Below are 15,519 nucleotides of genomic sequence, written 5' to 3'. Positions count from 1 at the left end.
TGTGTGTGTCCTGTGATGGACTGGTGTCCTGTCCATGGTGTGTGAGTGTGTGTGTCTGTGTGTCCTGTGATGGACAGATGGTACCCAGCCTGGACACCCATGAGACACTGTCTTCCTCAGAAGACTCTCACGGAGGGCACACTGTCCCTAACCCGGGTCCAGAAGAAACTACAGTGATCTATAATTCCTGCGCCTCGGAAGGGGTTATGACGTCTATGTCCGGCGCCCGCGCCCGCGGACTGGCGGTTCGGCGTCGCGCTCCGCAGCTCGAGCTTCGGTGCGAGGCAGGGCGGGAGGGAGTCGATGTGGCCTCGGCGCCATCTTTGCTGGTGAGTCAATTGTGACCGTTGCGGTACAATAAACCATCAAATAACCTTTTCCCACCCCGACCAGTATTTCTTTCGCGGTCCACGTCCCTTACAATCGACAAACTATAAAAAAACAGTAGCCCTTCGCAACATTACACGCCATTTTTTTATTTTAAACGTCCGTTAGATACGCAGGTGGCTCGATACCTGTCTTAACCTCGCCGGCGTCTTTATACCGGCAAGTGAATTTTATTTGGGGTCCCTCAGAATTGTGACAGAAATGTCAGTGAAACACAATAAAAAACGAAACTTTTTTTTTAAAGGCGGTGAATGGATTTTATGAGTAAGCGTGTAGCAACTAACGTAAGGAAAAAAAAGTTGTCTTTCCCTACGAAGACGTTTTGATACAGGACTTTCTTTAAATATCAGTTGTGCATAGCGTTTTACAAAAAGTTGATGATGATCTTGGAGATAATTGCAAAGGAAAATTGAGATAACTACCAAAACATTACGTGTGAAACGACAGGACAGAACTTTGAACCCACAAAGAAACAAAGGTATGAAATATTGCCTCGTCATGGGGGGTTGATAATTGTAATAAGTGTTCCTAATTTTCGTAAAGAAATGTATATTATGGGAGTCACACGTGAGATTTAGTGTATATACGTTTCATATTGTGCATATATACGGGGTTAAAAAGTGGAATGAGTATGATTATAAACTCGTGTGTCCTATAATCAGATAATTTTTGAACAAGCTTTGATTAGACAGGTGAAAAACAACATCAGATCCCTTTTTTAAATATATTCTCACGTCTGAATATCAGCTTCTGCCCTCTGACCAACATTTCAGGGCTCTCAGGTGTAGATCCCAAATTGAAACAAATATTCATTTGTTACCCTTATTAAAACAGTTAATAGAAGTGAGTGACCAGGGTAAATAAAGGTGGGTCAGTGTAAACTGTTTATTCTGGACCAGACTTTGTCATGTGTGATATGTCATGACTTCTTATATCAAGTTTTATCTTTATATTTAGCTATACATGTGTAATAGATGCGATATGTGTCCATAAAAAGGTTTCTCCAGGGGAAAATCAAGTTGGTTTTAAAACCGTGTTTCCTTTTTAGGGTACGTTTGCATTCCAAGTGTGGGGATTTTGTCTTTATGTCATATTTCGGATGTGAATCCGTGGTATTTTTGCCGAGACAAGTTGCCTTTCTTATACGCGGAGGGATCTGCTCGTGAGATGTCCGCTCGGTCCATTTCTGAGCTCAGTATAAGGTGTAGAAAGCATGACTGTCATCATAACCCGCCTGTCACCCTGGCCCGAGCCTGAAGCACGCCCCTTAGTGCAGGGTTAGAGGTGTGGAATAATGTTGTGACTATTGCTTCATCAATAACATGCTGATTGCATGTTTCTAGATGGGTATAACAGAGATCTCAACTACTGAGGGGCCTTATTAATAATTGCTTACACTTATATAGCGCTTTTCTGGACACTCCACTCAAAGCGCTGCACAGGGAATGGGGAATCCCACTATCACCACCATTGTACAGCCCCCACCTGGATGATGTGACGGCAGCCATAGTGCGCCAGAACGCTCCCCACACAGCAGCTCTCAGTGGGGAGGAGAGCAGAGGGATGGAGCCAGTTAAGAGAGGGGGGTTATTAGGAGGCCATGATTGGTAAGGGCCAATGGGAAATTTGGCCAGGACGCCTGGGTTACACCCCTACTCTTTTCGAGAAACACCCCGGGATTGTTAATGACCACAGAGAGTCAGGACCTCGGTTTTACGTCTCATCCGAAGGACGGCGCCTGTTTACAGTATAGTGTCCCCCGTCACTATACTGGGGTATCAGACCGCAGGGTGAGCGCCCCCCTGCTGTCCCACTAACACCTCCTCCACCTCTTATTAGCCAATGAAAAATGGTAGCTTCCTCAGAGATACCGCAGGAAGACAGGAGTTTGTGATGAAAGTTCGAGAGGGATGGCCACACCCTAGTTCGGTCAGACTCGGCTGTCGATATTTTAGCAATCACTCCTGACTCCTCTCCTGAAACACTGTCAATACTGCACGTGATCCCCCTCTCACCCTCGCGTCCCTCTCTCACCCCGTCTCCACCTGTGTAGCTGCCCCCCCTGGTCACTCCTCCTCGCTTAGCAGGGGGGGTCCCAGCCTCCTCGTCTTCTGGCCAGGAGCCCTCAGCCAAGCGGGTTCAGCCAGATCATCACTCCATGATCCTTTCAGTATGCTAAATTCCTGGTGTTGTTTTTTTTCTCCCCAGAAAACTGACTGTTCACCCCACCTCTGCGCTAAGTGGACGATGAAGTCAGGTTCAAGTGTGCCTGGTGTTTACAGGTAATACTTCAGACTGGTCGGCCTCACCTCAGGGTGTCTGGGCGTTTGATATTATACAGTTGCAATGCTGAGATCCTGGAGATCCTGAGTGGTTTCCGGCGTTCGTGTGGAAACACAGCCCCACCCTCCCGCAGTGTCCAGTCCGCAGAATTTCCTGGAGACGTGGTCTCGTTGATGGGCGACCCCGCCAGCGAGAGACTAGCTGAGGCAGGATGTTCTGTACGGTTCAGTTAATTAGACACGCACAGATGTTGAGCTCATCGTCCTTTTAATTGTGCCATCTATGCTAACTGTAGCCGAGATCGAACTATCAAGGTGACAGATCAATAATTTTAAATTAAATAGATGCATGATATTGCTAGCGCTGATGCAAGAGGCAAGTCAGAGGAACGTAACACAGAATGGATAGGAGTCGCAGTGAGTGAGAGAGGAATGAGCTAAATTATTTAAGAGGATTAAAACACTGAAGAACAGGAGACACAGTGAGAGAGAGGAGATCACAGGAAATACCTCAGTAACAAACAAACTAACACACAGGACAGGAGACACAGTGAGAGAGAGAGGAGATCACAGAGAATCCCTCAGTAACAAACACACAGGACAGGAGACACAGCGAGAGAGAGGAGATCACAGAGAATCCCTCAGTAACAAACCCACAGGACAGGAGACACAGCGAGAGAGAGGAGATCGCAGGAAATACCTCAGTTTTAAGTGCAGACAACCGGACAGGAGACAGAGTGAGGAAGAGTAAATGAAACACAGTAGGATTGATAGGAGATGGGTTATGAAGAGATGGGACACATCTATTCATAAAGAGATGTGTCCCATCTCGCTGAACTCACTGGCTGAGTTAATTGACGCTGCTGTTTCTTTGGCAGATGAAGTCGGGGTCCAGAGTTTCGCTGACGTGGCAGAACCGTCTCAGCTCGGTCTCCTCCCATTCCTGCAGGTCAGTGCCCCTTCAGTCAGACCCTGTATTCGGGGAGACACACAGGGAAGTCGCACACTGTGAAAAAAGGCTCCAGAGACATCGCTGAACCACAGAATAGCTCCTGAGCATTTGTGCACCTTTTGGAATTCTTCACGTATAGTGAAAGGTGAAAATAAAACCAAGAATGGGTGTCGCGTCTTTACACAGAGGCGGATGGGGAACAAGCTGCCCAGCCTTGTTGTTGATGCCGATACCCTGGCTTCTCTCCAGATACAGGTGGATTAAATCATGGGTCCAATTAATCACTAACTACCAGACAGGCTTGAAAAACCGAATGGCGTTCTCTCGTTTTTAACCTTTCTTCAATTCTTAGAAAACCTGCACGCAGAAAAAAAATAATTTGCATTTTTTTACTACTTCCAACGGTCAGGTCTGTGGGTATTTAAATCTGACTAGAATGTGTATTGTTCAAAATCTCTTGTTCACTATCAGTGTTGTTGTTTTTAGTGTCATTCTCATTACTCCTGTGGGTTTTATACTGTGGTAGAGAGTTAAAAAAGTCCTCACTTTGTGCTGCTCTCGGTTTGTTGACGGTGGCGTACTCCACATCACTGTTTGGTAGTGTGATGTCTGTAGAGAACAGGATACGGGTCAATACTTATGTTAACTTATACTATACAGGATAAGACTTACATTAACACCATACTGAACAACAGGGCTCACTGTTCACACGTGTATTGACACTGTTCAGACGACATGATTCACTGTTCACGCTTGTATTCACGCTGTACACAACAGCAGGACTCACTATTATTACAAATGTTCACACTTGTGTTAAAACTGGACAGAGCAGCAAGAAGTTATCATGATGTTTTATTTCTGCTAGTTTAATAGATAGAAGTAAAAGATCCTCACTTTGTGCGGCTCGGGGTTTGCTGACTGTGGAGTATTCAACAGCAGTATCTGTCTGTGTTAATTCTGCAAAGAATAAAACACGTGTTCTCACCCGTTAACACTGTGCAGAGCAAGAGGGAATTCAATGAGTTAACACTGTACAGAACCGGACTCACTGTTCACACTCGTATTGACACTGTACAGAACCGGACTCACTGTTCACACTCGTATTGACACTGTACTGAACAACAGGACTCCCTGTTCACACTCATATTGACACTGTACTGAACAACAGGACTCGCTGTTCACACTCGTATTGACACTATACTGAACAACAGGACTCACCGTTCACACTTCTATTAATACTTTTTTGATCAACAGGACTCAGTGTTCACACTCATGTCGACACTTATCACACTCGTATTGACACTATACTGAACAACAGGACTCACCGTTCACACTTATATTGAGGTTCAGGTGGGTATCTGCGTCAGCATGCGTAGGCTGCAAAGGAACAAGTAATAGGTTTATTCCATGCTGACACCTGAAGAAGGCTCCACGGCCGAAACGTTGTGTTCTCTTTCTTCTTTTTTTTCAGCATGGAATAAACCTATTACTTGTTCCTTTGCACACTTATATTGATACTTTTTTTGATCAACGGGACTCACTGTTCACACTCGTGTCGACACTGTTCACACTCGTATTGACACTGTACTGACCAACAGGACTCACCGTTCACACTTATATTGATACTTTTTTGATCAGCGGGACTCACTGTTCACACTCGTGTCGACACTGTTCACACTCGTATTGACACTGTACTGACCAACAGGACTCACTGTTCACACTCGTATTGACACTGTACTGAGCAACAGGACTCGTGTTGACACCGTTCACACTCGAATCGACGCTGCTCACACTCGTGTCGACACTTGACACTCGTATCCAGTAAGCCTTTGCTACCATTATCAAACACAGAAATCGTTATAATTTAATTTTAAAAACATGGCTAAGCATGGGTTTAAAGTATATTCAACAGTGCAGGTGCATTCAAAGAAATAGAGTTTCCCAAGCCCTCGGAAAGAATTACCATTTCCAAAGATGTCTAGTCTCAAGCATTAACATCCAAAGTACCTGTCTTAGCTGGGGCAGGAAGTTTGCCAAGCCACCTGAAAGAATTACCATTTCAAAAGATGTCTGTTGTAAGCCAGGTTCAATCATTACCATCCAAAGTATCGGTCTTCCCTTGGGGCAAGAGGGTTTCCTGTGTGTCTAGGATGTGTACTTCCCTTAAATAAAGGATGAATATGGGTACCATAGGTATTAAATCTCTCAAAGCTCAGAGTTAAACTAAAAAACCCTTGGTGAGTGTGTTATAACATGGATGGGTATTTATAGTCCAGTGCCTCCTATTTTACTAGAGATTCTGTTTGGGATTCAGAACTCGGGATCAAAATACTCCTAGGTACAGAGTAATTAACACACCTTCCTGCTACCATGATCAGAGCAGTATTAGATTAAATTTGTCATTTATTGAAAGCCCAGTTTTTAACAATCATTTTCATTTGAACTTACTTTTTTCAAAAAAGGATCTGAGGTTCACTTCCTGAATTAAATCTTTTGACAAGAGGTAAGACTTCTATTTTACATTTAAACCCATGTTTAGCTGTGTTTTTTAGATTTAACTGAACCAATTTCTGTGTGTGATAATGTCCTTGAATTCTGACAACATCACACTAAATTACATGATATAAAACAGCTAATGTTTCTAGAGATAAAGTTTCTGGGATGCTTCTAATTACTTTGCATTACCAGGGACAGTTTAATTCACCTTGTACAGTACTGAAAGACCAAAATGCTTTTTTTAAAAGTTATTTAACATTTTATAGAACTTTGTCTACTATGGCAATATGATGAGCTTGGCCACTTATCTTAGGATAAAGATAGGATAAAGGTTTATCTTTTGCACCTACCTGCCCCCCAGGGAAGGCCAATGCTTTCTACGTTGATGGTTCCCTACAGTAGATTGTACCTTATCTTCAAAGGTAATGTATATTGACCCAAATCAGTTTTGGGATCCAATCTACTGACGAGATGGAGCACATCCTTTTTTCAGTATTTTAGCATCATATGTTTAGTATATTTAGTCCCTAATGCTGAAAGAAATGATCATAGAACATTTGGACACTTTGTGGGCATGAAATACAAAGAAAATCATGTTCTATGGTACAAGATAAATACAAAACTTAAGCTTTTATTTTAATTAGATTTGTTGTTAAAGCATAAGCAATGATTTATTACATTAATATATGTGAAAATAACATTTTAGCATCATACGTTTAGTATATTTAGTCCCTAATGCTGAAAGAAATGATCATTTGTTTAACACGCACGGGTCTGTCTCAAAGGATGCAGTGCTCCTGAAAGGGCTTTCAAACCCTGCATTTCAGATGCCTAGCTGTATCCCTCACATGTGGCACCTCAGAATGACTTCTAACCTTACCTGTGGTGTCTTCAGTCCCTATTGCTCAATGCATGGTGTACGTACTACATACATGTGTCTTGAGAATGAGGAATGGGCCCCTGAGACAGTCATTTGCCTGTTTCACAAATGATCGTATTTTACTAGAGATTCTGTATGGGATTCAGATGTGCATTCGGATTTATTGGTACATGCCCAGGGCAGTAAGCAGTCTGAGGATTTATTTCCAGACAGCATAGAGCAGTGAAGCAGTGAAGTAGTGCATAAAGCATAAGCAATCATTTATTACATTAATATATGTGAAAATAACATTTTAGCATCATACGTTTAGTATATTTAGTCCCTAATGCCAAGGACTCCAGCAGTCTTACAACCACTGCCCTGTTTGCCTCGCCAGACACGATCTCTATTCTGTTGTAATCCACGATGTTCTTCAGGTGATTTATCATGTCCTTCCTCGCCTGTTGAGAGGCCATCCTGATCTCTTCTGCCGTGGCGTGCTTCATACATGCCCTCTTCAAGTGAGCAGGAAGCTGATCAAAAGTATTCAGGCACATCTTGCACACCAGGGGAATCCTCGTGGGTTTCCTTTGAGAATAAATAATACCATCTGTGTATAGAAACAAGCTAAGACTGATTTCTTAAATTATCCTTAATTTTCTCTCTCATAGTTTGAGCATAATGATTTTATTGTATTTATATAAGAATTGCTCATTGCTCCAAAATAAATAATGGTTTCATAAAAAAGTGAACACTTACTTGGTCTCAGTCACAGACTTTCCAATAGAAGCCATTGTGGAGTTCAGCAACTGCAGGTCCTAGAAGTGGGGAAGGAATTTTAAAAGAGAAATTGAATTACAAAACAGAAGGAATGGCTGAGGGATCACTGAAATATATATATATATACAAATTCCAAAGACTGAGTCTATATCTCCTTTAGGTGAGGACAGACTGGATCAAACAAAAACAACATTTGAAGTGAATTGCAAATGTATTGAGTTGTGATGCAACTGTAACTTGAACCTAACATGACTGGGGCGTGCATTTTTGAAATTGCATTTTCACAGCTGAAATACAAAATGAAGCTGATCGCAGTCCAAACTCAAGGTATTGTTGTAAAACTAAATATTCAACATGTTTCTACCTGTCCCTTTTCAGCTCACTCAGAAGTCCACAGCCTGCAGCCTGGTGCCTCTCTGTCTCTCCCCCTCCACACTGCTGGTCCAGTGGAGGTGCTGTTTGATCCTGCAGGATCTGTCCAGTCTCGTATAGTCTTACTGAGCAACGCAGGGCTCCCTGGCCCCAGGTACGAACAGTGAGTGTCAGTGCAGAACAGCTCTCTGACACTCCGCTCCCTCACTCCAGCTGATCAGGGCAACTACACAGTGTGATCGTCACTGTGGGCGGTGAGCAGGTCTACAGTAGGGTCACTAGAGGGCTCTATATTCTTGACAGAGTGTGTTCTTCTATCATCCTCTGTCCTGATTGTCTTTCAGCTCACAGAGACACTGTCACCCTGCAGCCTGGAGCCTCTCTGTCTGTCCCTCTGTTCACTGGAGAGCCAGTGGGGGTGCTGTTTGATCCTGCAGGAGGTGGAAACTGGACCTCAGTGTGTTCTGTCCAGAACAGCACAGCCAGCTGTGTCCCCCAGTACAGTTTTTTTATTTTTGATGATTAGCCATATGTTGATTATAATATTGTACATAATGTATAATTTGAACTCAATATTTTTCAGGAGTGAATGATTGTATATTTTCAGAATAAATTTCGAAACCAAATTATTGTCCCTCGATCTCTGTCTCTCTATCTCTGTCTCTCTCTCGTCCTGCTGTCTGTCTGTCCCTGCCTCTCTGTCTCTCTCTTTCAGCCCTGTCTGTCAGTCTGTCTGTCCCTCGATCTCTGTCTCTCTCTCTCCTTCCTCTCTCTCTCTCGGTTTGTTTGTCCCTCAATCTCAATCTTTCTCTTTGCCTTCTGTCTTTCTGTGCCTTCATCTTTGTCTCTCTCCTTCCTTTCTGTCTGTCTCTCTGTCTGTCCTGCGTTGTCCCAGCTGGACCTGTCTCCCCGGCTCTCTGCCTTCAGCTCTGTTCGCCGATGTCCCACCAGCCCGTCTCTCTCTCAGCCTGTCTCTTGACTTGCAGGAGGAAAAGGAGGTGGAGACAGCTCCTTCGGCAGGAGAGAGGAAGGAGGTCAGTGCTGGTCCCACCCTGCCTCCTGTCCTGTCTGTGGTGGAGTTTCGCCGTCTTGTCTGTCCCTGGGTCTCAGTGTTTCTCTCTCTTTCAGCCCTGTCTGTCAGTGTCTCTCTCCTCCTCCTCTCTGTCCTCAGTGTGTCTCTCTCCTCCTCCTCTCTGTCCTGTGGTGTCCAGGCAGTGTGTCTCTCTTCTCCTCCTCCTCCTCTCTGTCCTGTGGTGTCCAGTGGGTCAGTATTAGTGGGCTACACCCAGGCTCACTCACTGCGAGTGTGATCTCAGCAGAGTCTCTGTGCTCTTGGGACACTTGACTCACCTGTCTCTCTCTTTCTCTCCCTGTGCTGTCCCTCTCCTGCCCCCTCTCTCCCTCCAAGGACTCCAGCTGGAGGAGGTCCAATCACCACCTCCTGTGAGACAGAAGAAAAAGAAGGTGGGTAATGCTCTGATCCTCTCTTTACTCCTGTCCAGTGTCCAGTCAGTGTGTCTGTATGAACCCCTCTCTCTCTCAGTGCAGTGTTCATGTACTGGAGTGTCCAGTCAGTGTGTCTGTATGAACCCCTCTCTCTCTCAGTGCAGTGTTCATGTACTGGAGTGTCCAGTCAGTGTGTGTGTATGAACCCCTCTCTCTCTCAGTGCAGTGTTCATGTACTGGAGTGTCCAGTCATGTGTCTGTATGAACCCCTCTCTCTCTCAGTGCAGTGTTCATGTCCTGGAGTGTCTAGTCAGTGTGTTTGTATGAACCCCTCTCTCTCTCAGTGCAGTGTTCATGTACTGGAGTGTCCAGTCAGTGTGTGTGTATGAACCCCTCTCTCTCTCAGTGCAGTGTTCATGTACTGGAGTGTCCAGTCATGTGTCTGTATGAACCCCTCTCTCTCTCAGTGCAGTGTTCATGTCCTGGAGTGTCTAGTCAGTGTGTTTGTATGAACCCCTCTCTCTCTCAGTGCAGTGTTCATGTACTGGAGTGTCCAGTCAGTGTGTCTGTATGAACCCCTCTCTCTCTCAGTGCAGTGTTCATGTACTGGAGTGTCCAGTCAGTGTGTCTGTATGAACCCCTCTCTCTCTCAGTGCAGTGTTCATGTCCTGGAGTGTCCAGTCAGTGTGTCTGTATGAACCCCTCTCTCTCTCAGTGCAGTGTTCATGTACTGGAGTGTCCAGTCCGACTCTTAACGTGACTCTCCTGTCTCTGCTTCAGAAGCGCCGATGCGTCTTTTTGATGTCCCTGAGCTGCGTGTCGGTGGAGACAGAAGATCAAGACGAGCCGATGGAGGTGGCGGAGCCTGTAGCTCAGGAGAGGAAGAGCGAGGGAGAGGAGGAGCAGGCTGCCGGGAAGGACAAGAAGAGGAAGAGGAGGGGCAGGTGAGCAGACAGGGGGGCGCCGCCCGGTCATGTCTGTGATTCAAGGAGGAGTCTCCTCTTGCTGTTTGATGTCATGGTGACGTCTGTGTCTGTGTCTGTGTCTCTCACACCTGCAATAACAATATTCTTTCCAGGTTCCTTTCCTGGTTCTGTGCCTGCTAAGATCTGGACTGGACTGGACTAGACTGGACCGGAGCTGAGGGGCCCCAGACTGTGCTGGACCGAAGCTGAGGGGCCCTAGACTGGACTGGACCTAAGCTGAGGGTCCCCAGACTGGACTTAATCTGTATTGTAATTTTTGTTCTTTTGTTAAGCATCATTAAAATGGTTTTAAAAAAAATCTGTTTAGCTTTTGGTTTTTTCCCTCCCCCTCCTTGAAACGAACGGAGTCTGTCCTTCTCTTTCATCCCGGAGAGTTTGTGGTTGACGGATTGAGGCCGAGAGCCCTCGTCGTCGACGTGCCACCAGTTGGCGGGGATATAGCAGGGGGGGGCATCGTGTCCAATACTCCTTGAAACGAGACAGATTTCAAGCCACCTCCGTCTGAAGAGCAGGAAGTTGACCACGAAGTCCAGGGTGTCCTAGGAAGATCTTTAGCCCTCGTTTGCCCAGCAGCCATCTCACCCTGCAGCTCCCAGCTGGCAGCCCCCTCCCCACTGGAGCCCAGCAGGTGGGAGCCTGGTCAGTACCTGGAGGGGAGACTCCTGGGAAAAACTGAGGTTGCTGCTGGGAGAGGTGTTAGTGGGGCCAGCAGGGGGCGCTCTCACTCTGCGGTCTGTGTGGGTCCTGATGCCCCAGTATAGTGACGGGGACACAGGACTGTAAACAGGCGCCGTCCTTCAGATGAGACGTCAAACCGAGGTCCTAACTCTCTGTGGTCATTAAGAATCCCGGGGTGTTTCTGGAGAAGAGTAGGGGTGTTACCCCAGTGTCCTGGCCTGATTCCCCCCCTGGTCTTTACCCATCATGGCCTCCTTATCACCCCCGTCTCTGAACTGGCTCCATCCCTCTGCTCTCCTCCCCACTGAGAGCTGCTGTGTGCTGAGCGGACTGGAGCATCATCCAGGTGGGCTGCACACTGGGGGGGCTGGAGGGGATCCCCCTGACCTGGGAGGAGCTCTGAGGGGAGGGTCCAGACTTATTAATTATTATTATTATTCGTGCTGCACTGGGCTTCAGTCCTGGCAGTGAGAGGGGGACTCTGTGAGCAGTACAGATACTTATGACTGTATAATAATACACAATAGAAATGGAAAACAGGGTAGCGCTGTAGTCTCTTCGAAACGTTTTGAACTGTCAGAAGAAGTTTTCACAACCCGGACTCGTGAAGGTACAGGTCTTCTCCCATCGTCCGGAGCAAGGTGAGAGGCCACCCCCTCGGGGCGCAGTATCCCCGATGCACCCCCCACCACCACCCAAAACGACACACACTTCTGTGACGATTGGGAGACCCCGGTTCGACCAGCCCCTGTGGTGGAGGAAACGACCCGCTGGAGAGAACACGCAGACTCCACACAGAAGGGTCACCTCGGCATTTATTCCAACAGCAAAACAACACCAGAGAGAAACGGTCTCCGAAAGAGAAGCGTACACCGGGAAAAACACGACGGGGTCATTACAAATGGGAATAGGAGTTCTTTTTTTCTGTTCCGGACGTCAGTTGTATCTTGTCCTGGTGATTTCTCCCGTTTCGAACGGAGTTTAATGTCGCGTTTCTACTTTATTAGAGAGAGGCACTGAACTTTGGGGAACGTGACATCCACCCAGTATTACTAGTAGGTTGATACATATAAATGTTCTTTTTCCCCCCGTATTATACCTCGTGAAATATAACGACGGCCAACTCCTTAAGTCGAAATTTAAACCCTTCTCACGCTACAAGACAGTCCGTCAACATCGCCGCGGCCCGAAGCGCGACCTTCGGTATGACGTTGGCCGAAGGGGGTAGGGTAAGTACGTCACAGCCGGGGGAAGCCCCTATCACGTGAGAGGGGTGCGGCGGGCGACGAGCCCCCGGGAGCGAAGAGAAGCTGATTTGCGTGGGGTGTGGAAACACTACACGACCGGGCAAGCGAGCCGTTTTTTTTTTTGTTTGTTTTTTTCCAGAACATCAGAACAACTGCAGAGATGACCATCGATCCACCTCCGGACGTTTCCTTTTTTGTCCTCTTTGGCCTCCAAAATAAAAAAAAAACTGGGATCCATCGTGGCGTTGCCAAATTAAAACGTCAACCACTTTTCGGGCTTTCGTGCTGTCCATGATGAAACCGTCATGGTTGTGTAAGGATACGTTACGTCACAGACCGGCGGCGCTCGGGCGTGAGGAGTGTCGTTACGTTTTTGAAACGGGCACGTCAGACAAGATCTCTGACAAGATCTCCGAAAAACCCAAACCTGTAAGATTCAATTTCAATTCAGTTTTTTTATATAGCGCCTTTCACAACAAGAATGCCCCAAGGCACCGAACAAAGGAGTTGTTCCACACCCCTGCCACCCTCTGTGTACAGTAGAGCCCCCTGTCCTGACTGGAGGAGCTCACCCAGCTGTGCCTGGAGAGAAGCCGGGGTATCGGCTTCAACCACAGGGCTGGGCAGCTTGTTCCCCACCCCCACCCCCTTCTGTGTACAGAAGAGCCTCCTGTCCTGACTGGAGTGACAGTAGAGACGGGGTTCATGGGTTATCTGGAGGGGGACTTCGCTCCAACAAAACGCCCAGCCCTGCTGCTCCTACCTCGGACAGAAGACACTTTCCCCAGCTGCTTCATCGTCTTCTCCCTGCGGGAGACCGGCCGCCTGCCGGATCGGGGGGCGCTGTCGCCGGGGCGGGCCGCGGCCCCCGACGTCGAGGTGCTTTCGGGGGGGGGGGGGCGCCCCGCTCGTCGTCGGCACCGGCGCCACGTTCTCTGCCGCCGCCACCACTGCCACCACCGGCGTCGGGCTGCGGGCCTCACCTGGAGGCAACACACCGGCTTCTTTTAACAGATCACCTCGGGAATCGGGAACAACGGAGCTGTGTGCGGCCTTCTGTACGGAGGGGTTCAGCGCGGGGGGGCTCCGGGCTCGGGTCTGGACCCGGGGGGGGGGGACTGTCTGTGTGGAGTCTGCATGTTCTCCCTGTGTTCTCCGGGTCCAAAGACAGGCTTTTGGGCTAATTGGCTTCTGGGAAAACTGGCCCTGGTGTGTGTGTGTCCTGTGATGGACTGCTGTCCTGTCCAGGGTGTGTGAGTGAGTGTGTGTGTGTCATGTGATGGACTGGATTCCTGTCCAGGGTGTGTGAGTGTGTGTGTCTGTGTGTCCTGTGAGGGACTGGTGTCCTATCCAGGTTGTGTGTGTGTCCTGTGAGTGACTGGTGTCCTGTCCAGGGTGTGTGAGTGTGTGTGTGTCCTGTGATGGACTGGTGTCCTGTCCAGGATGTGTGAGTGTGTGTGTCTGTGTGTCCTGTGATGGACAGATGGTACCCAGCCTGGACACCCATGAGACACTGGCTTCCTCAGAAGACTCTCACTGAGGGCACACTGTCCCTAACCCGGGTCTTGAAGAAACTACAGTGATCTATAATTCCTGCGCCTCGGAAGGGGTTATGACGTCTATGTCCGGCGCCCGCGCCCGCGGACCGGCGGTTCGGCGTCGCGCTCCGCAGCTCGAGCTTCGGTGCGAGGCAGGGCGGGAGGGAGTCGATGTGGCCTCGGCGCCATCTTTGCTGGTGAGTCAATTGTGACCGTTGCGGTACAATAAACCATCAATAAATCTTTTCCCACCCCGACCAGTATTTCTGTCGCGGCCCACGTCCCTTACAATCGACAAACTTTAAAAAAACAGTAGCCCTTCGCAACATCACACGCCATTTTTTTTTATTTTAAACGTCCGTTAGATACGCAGGTGGCTCGATACCTGTCTTAACCTCGCCGGCGTCTTTATACCGGCAAGTGAATTTTATTTGGGGTCCCTCAGAATTGTGACAGAAATGTCAGTGAACCACAATAAAAAACGAAACTTTTTTTTAAAGGCGATGAATGGATTTTAAGAGTAACCGTGTAGCGACTGACGTAAGGAAAAAAAAGTTGTCTTTCCCTACGAAGACGTTGGTACAGGACTTTCTTTAAATATCAGTTGTGCATAGCGTTTTACAAAAAGTTGATGATGATCTTGGAGATAATTGCAAAGGAAAATTGAGATAACTACCAAAACATTACGTGTGAAACGACAGGACAGAACTTTGAACCCACAAAGAAACAAAGGTATGAAATATTGCCTCGTCATGGGGGGTTGATAATTGTAATAAGTGTTCCTAATTTTCGTAAAGAAATGTATATTATGGGAGTCACACGTGAGATTTAGTGTATATACGTTTCATATTGTGCATATATACGGGGTTAAAAAGTGGAATGAGTATGATTATAAACTCGTGTGTCCTATAATCAGATCATTTTTGAACAAGCTTTGATTAGACAGGTGAAAAACAACACCAGATCCTTTTTTTAAATATATTCTCACGTCTGAATATCAGCTTCTCCCCTCCCAGATCTACATCTGGGAGCCCAACATTTCAGGGCTCCCAGATGTAGATCCCAAATTGAAACAAATATTCATTTTTTACCCTTATTAAAACAGTTAATAGAAGTGAGTGACCAGGGTAAATAAAGGTGGGTCAGTGTAAACTGTTTATTCTGGACCAGACTTCGTCATGTGTGATATGTCATGACTTCTTATATTAAGTTTTATCTTTATATTTAGTTATACATGTGTAATAGATGCGATGTGTCCATAAAAAGGTTTCTCTTTCAAGTTGGTTTTAAAACAGTGTTTCCTTTTTAGGGTACGTTTGCATTCCAAGTGTGGTGTTTTTGCCTTTTTATCATGTTTCGGATGTGAATCCGTGGTATTTTTGCCGAGACAAGTTGCCTTTTTATACGCGGAGGGATCTGCTCGTGAGATGTCCGCTCGGTCCATTTCTGAGCTCAGTATAAGGTGTAGAAAGCATGACTGTCATCATAACCCACCT

General features: G+C 46.9%; 2 long non-coding RNA genes across 2 annotated transcripts; one reads left to right on the top strand and one right to left on the bottom strand.

Annotated features, from left to right (window-relative positions):
- The first annotated feature begins 240 nt into the window (after positions 1–240).
- On the top strand, positions 241–9,124 carry LOC148663773 (uncharacterized). Its single transcript, XR_015936440.1, has 4 exons — positions 241–329; positions 2,596–2,669; positions 3,548–3,618; positions 8,135–9,124. It is a non-coding gene; the product is annotated as an uncharacterized LOC148663773 (long non-coding RNA).
- Positions 7,234–8,137, bottom strand: LOC148663774 (uncharacterized). Its single transcript, XR_015936445.1, has 2 exons — positions 7,736–8,137; positions 7,234–7,564 (listed from the first exon to the last, which is right to left on the bottom strand). It is a non-coding gene; the product is annotated as an uncharacterized LOC148663774 (long non-coding RNA).
- Positions 9,125–15,519: the final 6,395 nt, after the last annotated feature.

The sequence above is a fragment of the Lepisosteus platostomus genome, chromosome 5 (assembly GCF_059453375.1).
Source record: "Lepisosteus platostomus isolate fLepPlt1 chromosome 5, fLepPlt1.hap1, whole genome shotgun sequence".
NCBI classification, from domain to species: Eukaryota; Metazoa; Chordata; class Actinopteri; order Semionotiformes; family Lepisosteidae; genus Lepisosteus; species Lepisosteus platostomus.
The sequence above is the reverse complement of the archived record's forward strand: the minus strand, read 5'-3'. Positions and strand labels throughout refer to the sequence as shown.